Raw genomic sequence first — 14,440 nt, 5'->3', positions numbered from 1 at the left:
TGAGCTTTGCAAAGGCCAGCTCAGTAGCTGAGATATTCTCCAGGCTTGACCCGATTTCTTTACTGAAAGTAAAAATTTAGGAAACGAACTGAGAGGCCTTATGTCAACAGATGGCTGGTAATTATTTGTCTGGGTAATGGGTCTATGGATGATTTTATTTTTTTCTCCTGGCTGTTCGTATTCTCTAACTTTTCTACAATAAACTTACTTTCAAAAACAAAATCAGCTAACATGATTTTTAATCAGTTCGATATCCAAGTGTGGTACTCTCATAGAAGTAATTAATTATTTACCCAAGTTGCTAAAATGCAGCAGTGAGTCCCCAAAACTTCCAAGATTGCTTGGCTGTGCTCAGTCTGCTCTTCTGGAAAGATGACTCTGGAAGTCATACATTCACTAAACAGATCTTTATTGAACACGCACTCGATGCCCAGCATTGTCACTTGCATGGGGGACACTGAAATTAATAACATAATCCTTTCCCTAAAGAACTTTTCAGTTCACTGAAGCAGTAGATATTGAAAAGCTGGACACAGAAAGAGGAGCCTGTGAAAGACAGTAATGAAGGTGGGCTGAAAGCTAGGAGAGAATGGTGTCTCAGAAGCCAGGGGAGGTGATGGCTTCAGAAATGGGAGAGTCATCGACAATGCCAAATGTAGGAGAGACGTTGAAAGAGGCAACAGTGAAAGTATTCTCCCTACACTGGTTTTACCAATAAGGAAGTTTGATGATCATGACCTAAACAATTTCCTTGGAACTATAGTCAACGGTGTGAGGAATTAGATACAGAAATCACTCGTGCTGCAAATGGAAAGTAAGTAAAAGGAGACAGTAAGAATTACTCTTTTGAGAAGCCTGGGTATGAAGAAAAGGGGACAATAGCCAGGACTACTATGAAGCACTCAGGATTGAAGAACTGGCTTAGCATAGACAAGATTAAAAAGGTTATATGCTGATTCATATGGAGATTGGAGATACAGAAATGAAATACAATTACTGAAGGAATAAATCTCAAAAGAGGCTGACTGCATGGAAGTATAGAAATAAAGTTAAGCCTAGCTAAGAGAAAGGGCATTTCTTCCTCCAAGAAAGAAATAAAGGCAGTCAAGATAGGCTTGGATGGAGGCAAGTCTGTTCAAAAAGAGACTGGGTATTAAGACTTCTCTGCAGAGTAGACTGCTAAAGATAAAAGTGAGCTTTTAGTGATAAACTTGAGAAATGTGGTGATGGTTTGGATTGGCCAATGCGGAAAACAAGAGTGGGCTTTAACCAGGAACATGTCCTCAGAGGAACCAGTAGGCAGGAAATGCAGCTGTTATTGGACCCTTAGATGGATTTGAAGCTCCATGAGGATACTGAGCATCTGTGGTTTTGTCCATGTTATAACCACTGGGCCTAGCACAGCATCTGGTGTGTGACAAAGGCACAATAAAGACTTTATTTATAAATGAATGGACCTCTGAAATGTATAGCAGCAACAGTCTTGGCTGCAGATTGTATCCAGTAGTTTTCCCAGCCTGAGTATAGAATTAAACTCTGATAGAGAGTTCCTAGGGAAAGTAAAAGGGAATGTTAAGGCAGTGAGTTAAGGGGACTGACTGAAGAGTGGTTGAAGGGGTGCCATATAGGGCATAAATTAGACAGAAACACAAATTCTCTGCATACCTTGTTAAAGTGAGGTGCCTAGAAATACATAAGAGGCCTCTCCAATAAGACAGCAAAAGAAAAACATTCAATCATGATTCAAAATGTAAAACTTCAGTTAAAGGGGAATGACTGGATAATGCCTACCCCAGACTTTCCAAAAACATCTGATACAATGAAGTGCTTTTTAGTCAGCTAGCATCTCATAGCTCTGGCTCCAGGAAGGAGTCGGGGGCAAGGCAAGGAGGGGAAGGTTTAGCACAGAGCAGTCTCTGGACTCCAGCAAAGCCAGCCCCTGGAGCCTGCCTTGGAGATATGGAGTTCATGGCCTCAGCCAGGGGCTGGCAACCAAGGGTTTAACCTCCTTCTTCAGGAGGGTTGGGTGGCAGGTGAGAGGCATAGCAGCACATGCCTGTCAGCAGTTCCATTATCAGCAAGGACGCATGCCAGGAAAACCCGGTATAAGGGCCAGAGACAATTAACCTGGCACAGACACCATGAGCTACCCATGCCAATCCTGGGACTGTTGCTCTTACCCTAGAAGTGAAGGAGAGGGGGCCTCACTCTCTCCTCTCCTCACCCTTCCCTTTTTATCGATGCCCCCTGAACCTGGATGAGTGGGGTGGCAGATGGACACTGCTCTGACTTTTAACCCCACATCAAGCTTCCATCAGGCAAAGATGACTCACGCACCTGCTAAATGAAATAAAAGGCTGTAAATGCTGGGAGAGTCCTCCAAGCCCCCTAAGTCAACTGGAAATAGGCAGGATAAAGCTGAGTATGAATTTCAGCTCCACTATCTGCTAGCTGTGTGAACTTAGGCAAGTTATTCTATATCTCCTTTTCTTGCTCTATAAGATGGGAATGATAATAACAGAACCTTTCTCAGAGAGCTATAATTTAAGAGTACATTTTTAGATTAAAAATCTACAAACGTGACGTATACTAAATGCTCAATAATTGTTAACTGTTAGCATTTCCCTGAAAATGCTATAAAGTGTTCAGGAAGCGTTCCGTACAAGTCATCAGTCAGGAATTAATTGGTTATCCATTACTGCTCTGAAATCCACAGCTTCTCCCCAACATTTAACCCAGTGTCCCCAATGAACCATGAGATCAGGGAAAAATTGAGAGACTATGTTACACAACTACATATGACATAAAACAATGGGTTAAGATAAGAACATCAGAATTAGAAACTTCGTGACGATGCAGTCCTATGCTTCTCACACTGGACAACTTGTAACCACTGTCAGGATGCCTCAGGATCAGCACTAATTTTATTTTATAAGCAAATTAAAATATTACCTTAATTTTTAACAAACAAAAATATTATAATATGGAATATAATGGAACAAAAATCTGTATTACTTTTCACAACAAAACATGAAAAACTTCCAAAAAATTTCACACTTGCACCAAGACAGGTACACACACATCCCACAGAGACACATGTTCACATACACATACCTTGCATCCCCAGGAGGTCACTGCCTGCCATTTGATGGAAATGTTTGAGAGACACATTTGAACAAGAGCAGACATTTGGACACATAACTGATGAGCTGGGAAGAATCTCTGGAAGGAATCCATCTGTGCAGGTGATGCAATGTCTAAGCCAGCGAGACTCAGGCCAAGGCATACAGCTCTTTGATTTCCAGACCTGTAGCACTCCAAATTTTCCACTGCTGGATAAAAAATCCTCTCTTACATAAGACTCTATAGAGTACCTAGGTGGCCAGTGACTTTCTTGCTTTACCTGGGGCAGGAAGTGTTTGTTCTCCAGTTGTTAAGTCCTCAGACTCCTTATAGAAACACACCTCAATATTTTAGAGTTAAGATATTCTCCTTTTGGGCTTCCCTGGTAGTCCAGCGGTTAAAAATCTGCCTTCCGATGCAGGGGACGTGGGTTCAATCTCTGGGTGGAGAACTAAGATCCCACATGCCACAGGGCAACTAAGGCCGCAGTCCGCAACTACTGAGCCAGTGCGACTAAGAGCTGATGCGGCCAAATAAATAAATATTTTCAAAAATAAAGATACTCTTCCTTGATGGTAACACACATACGTGACTCAAACTCACTCAAACTCTTCAAATAGGGGGAAGTGTCATGCCACTTAGCCTTCTTCTTCTCTCCAGGTTTCACAGCCCCAATCCCATTTATGTTTCCTTGTGCAATTTCCTTCCCTCAGTCACTTTGGGAAGTAGTAAGGGCACAGGGGAAAGGAATAGGAATTGAAATCTAGATTTAGTTTTAACATCGCCACTTCTCAGCCATGCGCCTTTGGAAAACCATCATTCCAACTTTATCAGCCCCAGTCTCCTCATTTTTAAAAAAAAAGTCTAAAAAGTACCAAAGAAAGGCAATGTCAAAGAATGCTCAAACTACCGCACAGTTGCACTCATCTCACACGCTAGTAAAGTAATGCTCAAAATTCTCCAAGCCAGGCTTTAGCAATATGTGAACTGTGAACTTCCAGATGTTCAAGCTGGTTTTAGAAAAGACAGAGGAACCAGAGATCAAATTGCCAACATCTGCTGGATCATCAAAAAAGCAAGAGAGTTCCAGAAAAACATCTATTTCTGCTTTATTGACTATGCCAAAGCACTTGACTATGTGGATCACAATAAACTGTGGAAAATTCTGAAAGAGGTGGGAGTACCAGACCACCTGACCTGCCTCTTGAGAAACCTGTATGCAGGTCAGGAAGCAACAGTTAGAACTGGACATGGAAAAATAGACTGGTTCCAAATAGGGAAAGGAGTACGTCAAGGCTGTATACTGTCACCCTGCTTATTTAACTTTTTTTTTTTTTGTATTTTATTTTTTTTTTTAAGTGGATTGACTTTATTTATTTTTTTTCCATTTATTTTTATTAGTTGGAGGCTAATTACTTTACATCATTACAGTAGTTTTTGTCATACATTGAAATGAATTAGCCATGGATTTACATGTATTCCCCATCCCAGTCCCCCCTCCCACCTCCCTCTCCACCCGATCCCTCTGGGTCTTCCCAGTGCACCAGGCCCGAGCACTTGTCTTATGTATCCAACCTGGGCTGGTGATCTGTTTCACCCTAGATAATATACACGTTTCAATGCTGTTCTCTTGAAACATCCCACCCTCGCCTTCTCCCAGAGTCCACAAGTCTGTTCTATACATCAGATGTATAGAACAGACTTGTGGACTCTGCTTATTTAACTTATATGCAGAGTACATCATGAGAAACACTGGGCTGGAAGAAGCACAAGCTGGAATCAATCAAGCTGGAATTGCCAGGAGATATATCAATCACCTCAGATATGCAGATAATACCACCCTTATGGCAGAAAGCAAAGAACTAAAGAGCCTCTTGATGAAACAGGAGAGTCAAAAAGTTGGCTTAAAGCTCAACATTCAGAAAACTAAGATCATGGCATCTGGACCCATCACTTCATGGTAAATGGATGGGGAAACAGTGGAAACAGTGACAGACTTTATTTGGCAGGGCTCCAAAATCACTGCAGATGATGACTGCAGCCATGAAATTAAAAGACGCTTGCTCCTTGGAAGAAAAGTTATGACCAACATAGACAGCATAATAAAAAGCAGAGACATTACTTTGCCAACAAATGTCCGTCTAGTCAAGGCTATGGTTTTTCCAGTAGTCATGTCTGGATGTGAGAGTTGGACTATAAAGAAAGCTGAGCACTGAAGAATTGATGCTTTTGAACTGTGGTGCTGGAGAAGACTCTTGAGAGTCCTTTGGACTGCAAGGAGATCCAACCAGTCCATTCTAAAGGAAATCAGTTCAGTTCAGTTCAGTTCAGTTGCTCGGTCATGACTGACTCTTAGCGACCCCATGAACCGCAGCACGCCAGGCCTCCCTGTCCATCAGTCCTGAATAATCATTGGAAGGTCTGATGTTCAAGCTGAAACTCCAATACTTTGGCAACCTGATGCAAAGAACTGACTCATTTGAAAAGACCCTGATGCCGGGAAAGATTGAAGGTGAGAGGAGAAAGGGACGACAGAGGATGAGATGGTTGGATGGCATCACCGACTCAATGGACATGAGTTTGAGTAAACTCTGGGAGTTGGTGATGGACAGGGAGGCCTGGAGTGCAGCAGGAAATGGGGTCGCAAAGAGTCAGACACGACTGAGAGACTGAACTGAACTGCACTGAAAAAGTACCTCTCAAGGCTGTGATGCAGATAGACTGAAATAAAATATGGCAAAACACAACAGTGCCTATTAAATAGAGGTTTTCCATAAGTCTCTGCCTCTCTGTGTTCCAGGTTCCTTACCTGCTGTTAAAGGTGTGACAATCTAAACTGTAGGCAAAGCTCTTGAGTACGATACAATACGATGGTTAAGGGCTCAGGCTTTGCAGTGTGAATTGGACTCGAGTCCCAGAGCCTCCCCTGACTAACTGGGAGACTTCAAGTAGGATACTTAACCACTCAGGCTGAGTGTTCTTATTTGTTAAGTGATTGTATAATAACGAATATCTTCACAAGGTTGTTGTAGAATGAGTAAGACAATGTACTGTTCATGGCATGTAGGAGGTGCTCAATGAATATTTGATGCCAGATGAATGCATGAGCTAGGAAAAGCACTTGGCACAGTGCCTGCACGTAGGAAGTGTCCACCAGTGCTTGTTGGCAATGTTCTTGTGTAAAAGATCATAGCAGGAGAGTTCTCTTCTGGCTGCTCAGGGTGTAAATTCTCAGGTTCTCTTATCATAGTAGTTCATAGCTTTTATCTTAGCTGATCTTTATTATTGGCTTCAAATCTAATCTTGGGTTATTGCTTTTAATTTTTCTCCTGATCTCTCTCTCATCATCATAATCCACTGCATTCATAGCTTGTCTTCCCCCAAGACAGGCATCCTTGGTTCTTTATTTATATCACCCAGTGGTATTGGCAGAGTTTGTCCATTTAGGGGCAATGAAAGTGAGTCCAAAAAAGGTAAGAGATTTCACCAAACTCACGCAGTGTCAGTATCAGTCATCAAGTAGCAAAAAATCAATTACAGGACTTCTAGTCAAGGCTTTGTTCAGAAAAGCATACTGGTTCATAAAAACCATGTGATATATTTAATACAGGGCTTCCCAGGCGGTGTTAGTGGTAACGAATCCACCTGCCAATGCAGGAGACATGAGACACAGGTGTGATTCCTGGGTCAGGAAGATGCTCTGGAGGAGGACATGGCATTCCACTCTAGTATTCCTGCCTGGAGAATTCCATGGACAGAGGAGTCTGGCGGGCTACAGTCCATGGGGTGGCAAAGAGTCAGACACGACTGAAGCAATTTAGCACACATGCAAGCATATTTAATACAAAATTGCAATTATTTAAATACCCATTCCATAAACTTCAAAGTTATCAGTCACTGTAAATAGGCTCATTGAACTTGACATATATATAGGAATATATATTCATAAAAATAGAAACTCAAAGATTAACTTCTGTATTTCCTCCTTGTCTCATTTGTCAGTCAGTAAAGGTGCATACCATTTTCCTGGTTATACTCCTCTGCCCACTGTTCCACATATAGAAATAGCCCATGTGTGCACAGCGTGAGTGCATACACGTATTTTAGCGGTTCTCACATTCTTGTTCTCTCGGCCTGGAATAAGTGACTGCAGATATAGCCAAGATCCCCAGGAGTGCTGTTCTAATGCTGAATTTAGCACATCAGGACAATTTCCATAGGAGCCGCTTTTGATGCCAAAAAACAAAGCTCAGACTTCAGTTTCTGGAGGACACTGAAGGACAAGATGAGCTGATTGAGAAGTTTCTTTCCTAAGAATAAATGTCTGTAGTCATCGAAAGGGAGATGGCCAAAGTTCATTATTTTCTGGGAGCCGTCCATATGTGAATGTTATAGATTCTCTGCATGCTGAGAAAATACTTACTGCCTTGTTCAACATTGCTTCTGTGACATAACTTCCGTACAAACCTCCTAAGAATACTTCCTTTTTCACTAAGAATGCAATACTCTATGATCCATGACATCATGACACTGTGACACCATGTCCTAGTGCTGGTCCAAATGTTATTCACTAGATAGACGATGTCACTGAATGAACCTGACTGGGGTATATAGTCTCACCCTGGGAGGATTTTTAAAAATTATTTCCTTCATTCAGTAAATTATATTTTAGACACATATGATTCATTATTCACTGTAATAAGAATATTTTCTCCTGTATGAGCTGGCTTTCCACAGTTTCTCTAGTAAAGCTGCTAAGTCCCAGGACTAATTGGAAGAAAAAACCCCAAGAAAACCCCTGTTCCTATTTAATAACCAAGAAATGGGTGAGAAGCTAAGTACTTCATTTATTCTGTCTTTACTGAGTGCCTACTATGTGCCACACACTGTCTTAGGTGTTAAGTGCAGGCCACAGGAAGTGACCAAGTGAGTTTGTTCTTTATCCTCTTGGAGTTTACTACAGACAAGGTAACAGGCAACCCCAACGATCAGCGCTAGGAGAGGATGGCAGTAAGAAATAGATGAAGCACACAGCAGAGGTGCCCAACCTAGTCAGAGAAGTCTTCCCAGCAAAGAAAGAAGTCTCAGTGAAGACCACATGAAGGAAGACTCACATTCAGGAAGGATGTGAGTCTGTTAACCTGAAGAAGGGAAGGAAGAGCAAGAGAGTAGGTGTTCCCAGCAAGAGGATGGATATGATAAGGGCTCAGAGTTGAAGGAGGACCTGCGCATTTAACACATAATCAGTAGGTTTTATGTTCAGTGTGGTTGGAGCCTAGAATGCACAAAGGAGTTGCTAAGACTGAATTTTTGTATCCCTCCAAAATTCGTATGTTGAAACCTAATTCCCAAACTGAATATTTGTGGAGACTTTGGAGGAGGGGTGATTAGGTCAAGAGAGCAGAGTCCTCATAAATGAAATTAGTGTCCTTATAAAAAAGACCCTAGAGAGATCCCATGCCCCTTGTGAAGACACAGGTGAGAAGAGGTGAGAAGATAGCTATCTATGAACCAGGAAGCAGGCCCTCCCCATTAACTGAACCTGCCAGCACCTCGGCCTTCGGCTTGACAGCCTCCAAAACTATGAGAAATAAATTGCTGTTGTTTATAAGTTAGCCAGTCTATGGTATCACATCATAGCAGCTTGAGTGGATAAAGACAGCAGTGATGAGGGCTGAGACTGAAGAGACTGTCCTAGCTGTCTCCGCCAGCATGCAGAGCAGAGCGTAGCCCCAGCTGTCCCTAGCATCCAGATTGTTTGCACACAATATGGCAGACATGTGCTACTACTGCCTGCCTGCCTCCTTTCCTCCAGCTTCTGCTAATAAATCATTAGTTTTTCTATGATAAGCTTCCCTGCCCCTCTCAGCTTATATAGCATGTATAGGACTGATCCCATCCCTGTTCTGAGAATGGACACAAAATTCATACATGACAGAGTCCTGCAGCTCCCTGCCTGAAAAGATTAATTTGGCAGTTAGCACGTGTCCAGGGACATGTCCACAAAGCATGCCCCCAGAGCTTATGCTTGAACTGCTGGGAAATAAGTCTTCCCACTGGATTGACTGAGATGATAGAATAGCAACCTGGAGCTGCAGGCAGCCATCGGTCCACCATTCATTCAATCTAAAATAGTTTCTTGGATAATTAGTATGTGCCTCATGATGTTGTAGACATTAGGGACACAGGAATAAGGATATAATTCTGCTTTTTAGGTTTTCACTATCAACTGGAAAGGCAAGCAAAATAATAGCCTTAGATAAAAGTGATAAATATTACATAGCTTCTTATATGATCACTGAAGGGCAACCAACTCAAGCAAATCTTCCTAGGAGGAAGGAAAAAACTCATTAAACCTTATTGGATAATTAGGACTTAATCAAGCGAACTGAGGCATGGGGGTGGTTCCAGAAAAGAAATCAGTAAGTTCAAAGGCATGGAGGGGAGGCCCAGCTGGACAGGCTCTGGTGACACACCATATTCAATTAGACAGGAAGATAATGCCCTTTCAGGGGAGTGTATATACCAATATATTTGTCTCGGACAGTAAATATGAGTCACGAGCTCCTGAGAAAAGTCTGCAGGGACTCAATGTGTGGTGGGTGGTATTATTTGTTTATATGTTGCTTCTTTTCTGAAGATTTGTATATGTTTTGATTTATGTGTTATCAGCACACAAGTCATAATGAAAATCATGGACATGATAACATTGTCACAGACTTTAAAATAAAAAATAAGATGAAGAATTAAGGGTAAAAGGCAAAGAAAGAGAAGTTCATGAAGACTAAGAAGGCGGAGTTGGAATAGCATCAAGGAAATCAAGGCATCAAGACATAGGAAGAGGTAAAGAGAATAAAAACAGTAAGAAATCAAGTTACAAAGGAACTTGAAAATATCCATGGGATTCCATAGGGTTCGTGGAATGGTGAGAAAAGGGGTAGAACATTAAAGAGGGTTGTTTATTGGCTGGTTGCTTGGTTGGTATAAAATAGGAGACACTTGAACATGTTTTTCCCTATGGTGGACCAGAAAGCCAGTGTAAAAGAGAAGCTAAAGAGACAGGGGAACAAGGGAAATGAGTGACGGATGTGGTCCCTTAGGAGGCCATACAGGGATGGAGCTCATAGCCCAGGAGAAGGGATTACTTGGGTCAGGAAGTACACTTCTGCCATTGAGAAGGGCAGGAGGCAGCAAGGGATGTATAAATGCCCAGGTGGGTGCTAGACAAGGCTAATGGGGCACATATGCATACTAATTATGTTAAAGAAATTGATCTTATCCTTCAGATTCTATTAAAACATGTTAATGAGAAGCCCACAATTTCCAAAGCTAAAAATGACTGAGCTGATGGTGCTGGGTTTCAGGAAGCTGAGAATGTAACACACAGTCACTCATGGTAGGGGTTTTTTTCCCCCTATTCTATTGGAAACACAGCCTGACTTGTTCTTGATTCAATTTAATTTCTGTCAAGCTGTAGCCTGTGGGTCACACCTATTTTAAGAAATTTCATTTTCCTTAGTGCCAGGCTCTTGTGTCTTTGCTCCTCAAAAGTCAGCAGCAGTTAGAAAAGTTCTAATCGATAACCTTTTGGAAATAGATATTTAAGATGAGTCTGTGTGGAATCGCTACCTTTAAGACATCTTTTTCAGAAACAATCTTTCCTCCTACCAATATCATACTATATGTGCACCCATCCAAAAAGGATCCTTCAAGTTTCAGTCACAGAAAATCACAATTTGGGTTTCCCTAGTGGTTCAGTGGTAAAGAATTTGCCTGCCAATGCAGGAAACACAGGTTTGATCCCTGATCCAGGAAGAGATCACATGCTGCAGAACAACTAAGCCTGGGTGCCCCAGCTGTTGAGTCTCTGCTCTCGAGCCCAGGAGCCACAACTACTGAGCCGGCATACCCTAGGGCCCCTGCTCCGCAACAAGAGAAGCCAGCACCATGAGAAGCCGATACATCAAAACCAGAGAGGAGCCCAGGCTTGATGCAGCTGGAGAAAACCCCACGCAGCAAAGAAGACCCAGTACAGCCAAAAAATAAATAAATAAATAAATAAAATTATTTTAAAAATAAAATCACAATTTGATAAAGCCTATTTGATGACATGTGAAATCTATTTCATAAATAAAGTACTCATTCCCAAGTAAGACATGGAGCAAATTCAACATTGAGTTAAAAGCTGTTCAGCCAGGGGAAAACTCCCAGTAGATAAGGAATCAATTACTGACAGTTATCCCTCCCACCCATTCATTTTATAGCACAGAAACTGCAGCCCAGAGTGCCATATGGTTTGACCAGAATTCAGGTCTCCTGGCTCCCCACTCACAGTTCACCCCTCTTCTCATCACATCTGTTTTTCCTGCTGGGCAGCAAACATTATTGGACCAGAGACCTCTTTCATCTTGTTCACTTAGGCGCCCCCCAGCATAGAGGTAACCATCAGAAATACCTGTCAGTAAGTTAACCACACTTAGGGTGGACCACTGCTGATCCTTTGTGAGGTTTTATAAAGAGCTGAACATCAGAGTAAAAGATCTCAACAGAAAAAAAAAAAAAATCACCAACATATAAACATATGGTTTAGAAACTCCGAAAATACCAGAAACTCCAGACATGACTTCCAGGGTGGCAGTCTCGGAAACAGCAGCTCAAGGTAAGGATCTGTGCCAGGGCTTCATTTGTCATCGGGTTGGCAGGCCCCATGCCCCTGGTCAACTATATAGCTCAAGAATAGAAGTTTCCACCGCTGTCTCTAAGTCAGCTTTCACCAGTTTGAATCCACCTTAAATATTTAACAGGCTCTCTCCCTCCCTCAAACACTGTAAGTGCTAAGCCTCCTTTGATCTTCCCATAACCAAACCTGCCTAAAATTTTTATCTTTGCTGAAATCACATGTCCTTTTTGCACATTAGCAATGCACTCTATCCCACAGGGGACAGCCCCTGCCAAAGTATGCAGGTCCTTGGAGGAATTAGGACTTGAAAGGGGCGTTAGCCACAGTTAAAGCTTGTTTTTTCAAACAAGACCCTGTGAGTTTACCCTTCTGCTGAAAACCATGTGCAGGCTTGAAAACTTTCTACTCTGGTTAAGACCAACTGTTTCTCAAATGAATCTTCTAAAGGGGTCTCTAGTGGGAACTGTATTCCCTCTTAGCATTCTTCAGTTTGAGTTTGCTTTGTGTTAATTGGTTAATGGTGAAAGTAAGTACTTACATCTTTTGCCCCTAAACCAGGAGTTGCTGCTGCTGCTTCGGCTATATTCCAACATGACAGCCTGCTGTTCCTCACAACTGGCAGACACTGTAAGCTGTGATGCCACGTCAGCTGCCCAGAACCTTTCTGCTTCAGCAACAGTTTCCTGACGGAATGATTTGCATGTAGATCCTGAGGCTGGAAACATGATCTGACCACCATATTGAGAAGGTCTGGGTAAAAGAGGTCACTACCTCTTTTATAACAGAATTACAGAAAGAAATTGCAGACCCTTTCATGTATCTAAATGAGGATTTCAAAAGAAAGCTAAATATTATAATGACTTTCTAAACAATCATGACAGCAAGTTAATAACTGACCAAAAAAATTCAAGAGAAAAAAGTAAAATTTAGACTTGTAGACAGCATCATAGATTTTAGAAATTTAAAAAATTATGAGCCTGAGCTGAAAAAAATTATGAGCTTGGAATGGCAGAAAACTGAAAAAGTAAATGCTCATAAATAGATTTTTTAATGGATTATGAGACATTTAAGTTGTGGAATATTCAGATATCTAATGACAAATAATGAATTAGAGATATACCAGTTGATTTGAAGGGGTTTCTATGAAACATTAATGAGCCAAAATAAAAAAGGTATAATGTCATTTTGTTTGGGGTTTCTATGACATATAATGAGTGAAAAGTATAATACTATCCCCTATGCTATTATATATGCATATATATGATAGTATATGGTTATATATAACTATATATCTATATAGATAAAAGTATACAAAAGATATATACCCAGCAGTTAACAATACTTGCTTTGTTTGAGGGGGAGGTGATACATGGACAATGACCAGAGATGGATGTGATTTTTTTAAAGGCTTCACAATAAACAGCATTTATTACATCCCATGTATATAAAAGTATCTGTATGTAAATGGCATGTATTGAGAAGTATGTGGAAGTTAACAAAAGTGTTAATTAGATATCTTAGGGTGGTGGGCTTCCAGATGATTTTTATTTTATTCTCTATAATTTTACATGTATCTATCTTTTTCAAAGAAAAATTTTCTTTATATAATCAGAACAAACAATAAAACTGCTTCTGTTATGTAGAGATTATTGACAAGCGGTAACTTGCCTGAGCTCTTCTATTTCTGAGGCCCTCTGCTGAATCCTAAATAGATTTGGGTTTTTTTCCTTCATGTTCCAAATACACTCAAGAATTCTGAAGATGTTCTTGTGCTTATCTGGAACAGACAGGCCATGCCAAAGAGAAATGTAAAACACTATTGTAGCCCAGACCTCACGTGGCCCTCCTCTCCTTTGAGATGGATAGCAGAGGGGGGTCGTATCTTCACACCTTCCCGTGATGTGTGGTGCAGAATGAGGGGGCTCTGTGGCATGTGCACACATAGGGGTGTGATAGAGTTATAACCCATACTGCCTCAGATCATTCCTCTAGGGGTGACTCAGGAATCATTTGAGAAAATGCCAACTGAGGAAAAGGGAGTTGAAATTGACCAGTCAATCCCTGCTTTCAGCAACAAAGCCAGAAATTGAGAAATAAGCTCTTATTGATCAGTGACCAAACAACCAACATATCTTATATAATTAAACTACAGGCAAGGTCAGTATGTATTCACTGGCCACATTTTCTGAATTAAAATGAAATGAGGTATATGAATGTACTTGGATGTAAAATTATTTATATGGAAACACTACAGAGTTTTTTTTTTAATTGGTACAATCATAGAAAATTCAAGATGTCCCATCACCATAAAGACTACGTATTAAGCAGATATGTGTATGAATCAGAAAGTATATATTGTGTGTATGTATTCACTACTCTGGAATGGGGGAAACTCTCAATTTTAAACTTAAATGAGAAAACGACCTGATTTAGATAAAATATTTTAATTATAGAAGTATTTTGAAAATAACTTTTTAAAGATAAATGTTGTTCCTTACTTTCAATTACAAAAATAATCCAAAGTAGAGGCCAAAAAACTTTAACCTAAAATGATCTTGAATTCACCTCATCATTTTAGATAGAAATAATTAGAGATGAGAGAGGTTTTATTTAACTAAGGTCACACACTTGCCCAAG

General features: G+C 40.9%; 1 protein-coding gene across 1 annotated transcript in view; it reads right to left on the bottom strand.

Moving 5' to 3' along the window:
- Positions 1-12,441, bottom strand: part of SEC16B (SEC16 homolog B, endoplasmic reticulum export factor) — a 63,338-nt gene extending 50,897 nt beyond the window's left edge. Inside the window, exon 1 of the mRNA XM_070474035.1 lies at positions 12,342-12,441. The gene's annotated coding sequence lies outside the window, so the exon portion shown is untranslated. The remainder of the gene's footprint in view (positions 1-12,341) is intronic.
- Between the last annotated feature and the right edge of the window lie 1,999 nt (positions 12,442-14,440).

The sequence above is a fragment of the Odocoileus virginianus genome, chromosome 11 (genome assembly GCF_023699985.2).
Source record: "Odocoileus virginianus isolate 20LAN1187 ecotype Illinois chromosome 11, Ovbor_1.2, whole genome shotgun sequence".
Taxonomy (NCBI): Eukaryota; Metazoa; Chordata; class Mammalia; order Artiodactyla; family Cervidae; genus Odocoileus; species Odocoileus virginianus.
The sequence above is the reverse complement of the archived record's forward strand: the minus strand, read 5'-3'. Positions and strand labels throughout refer to the sequence as shown.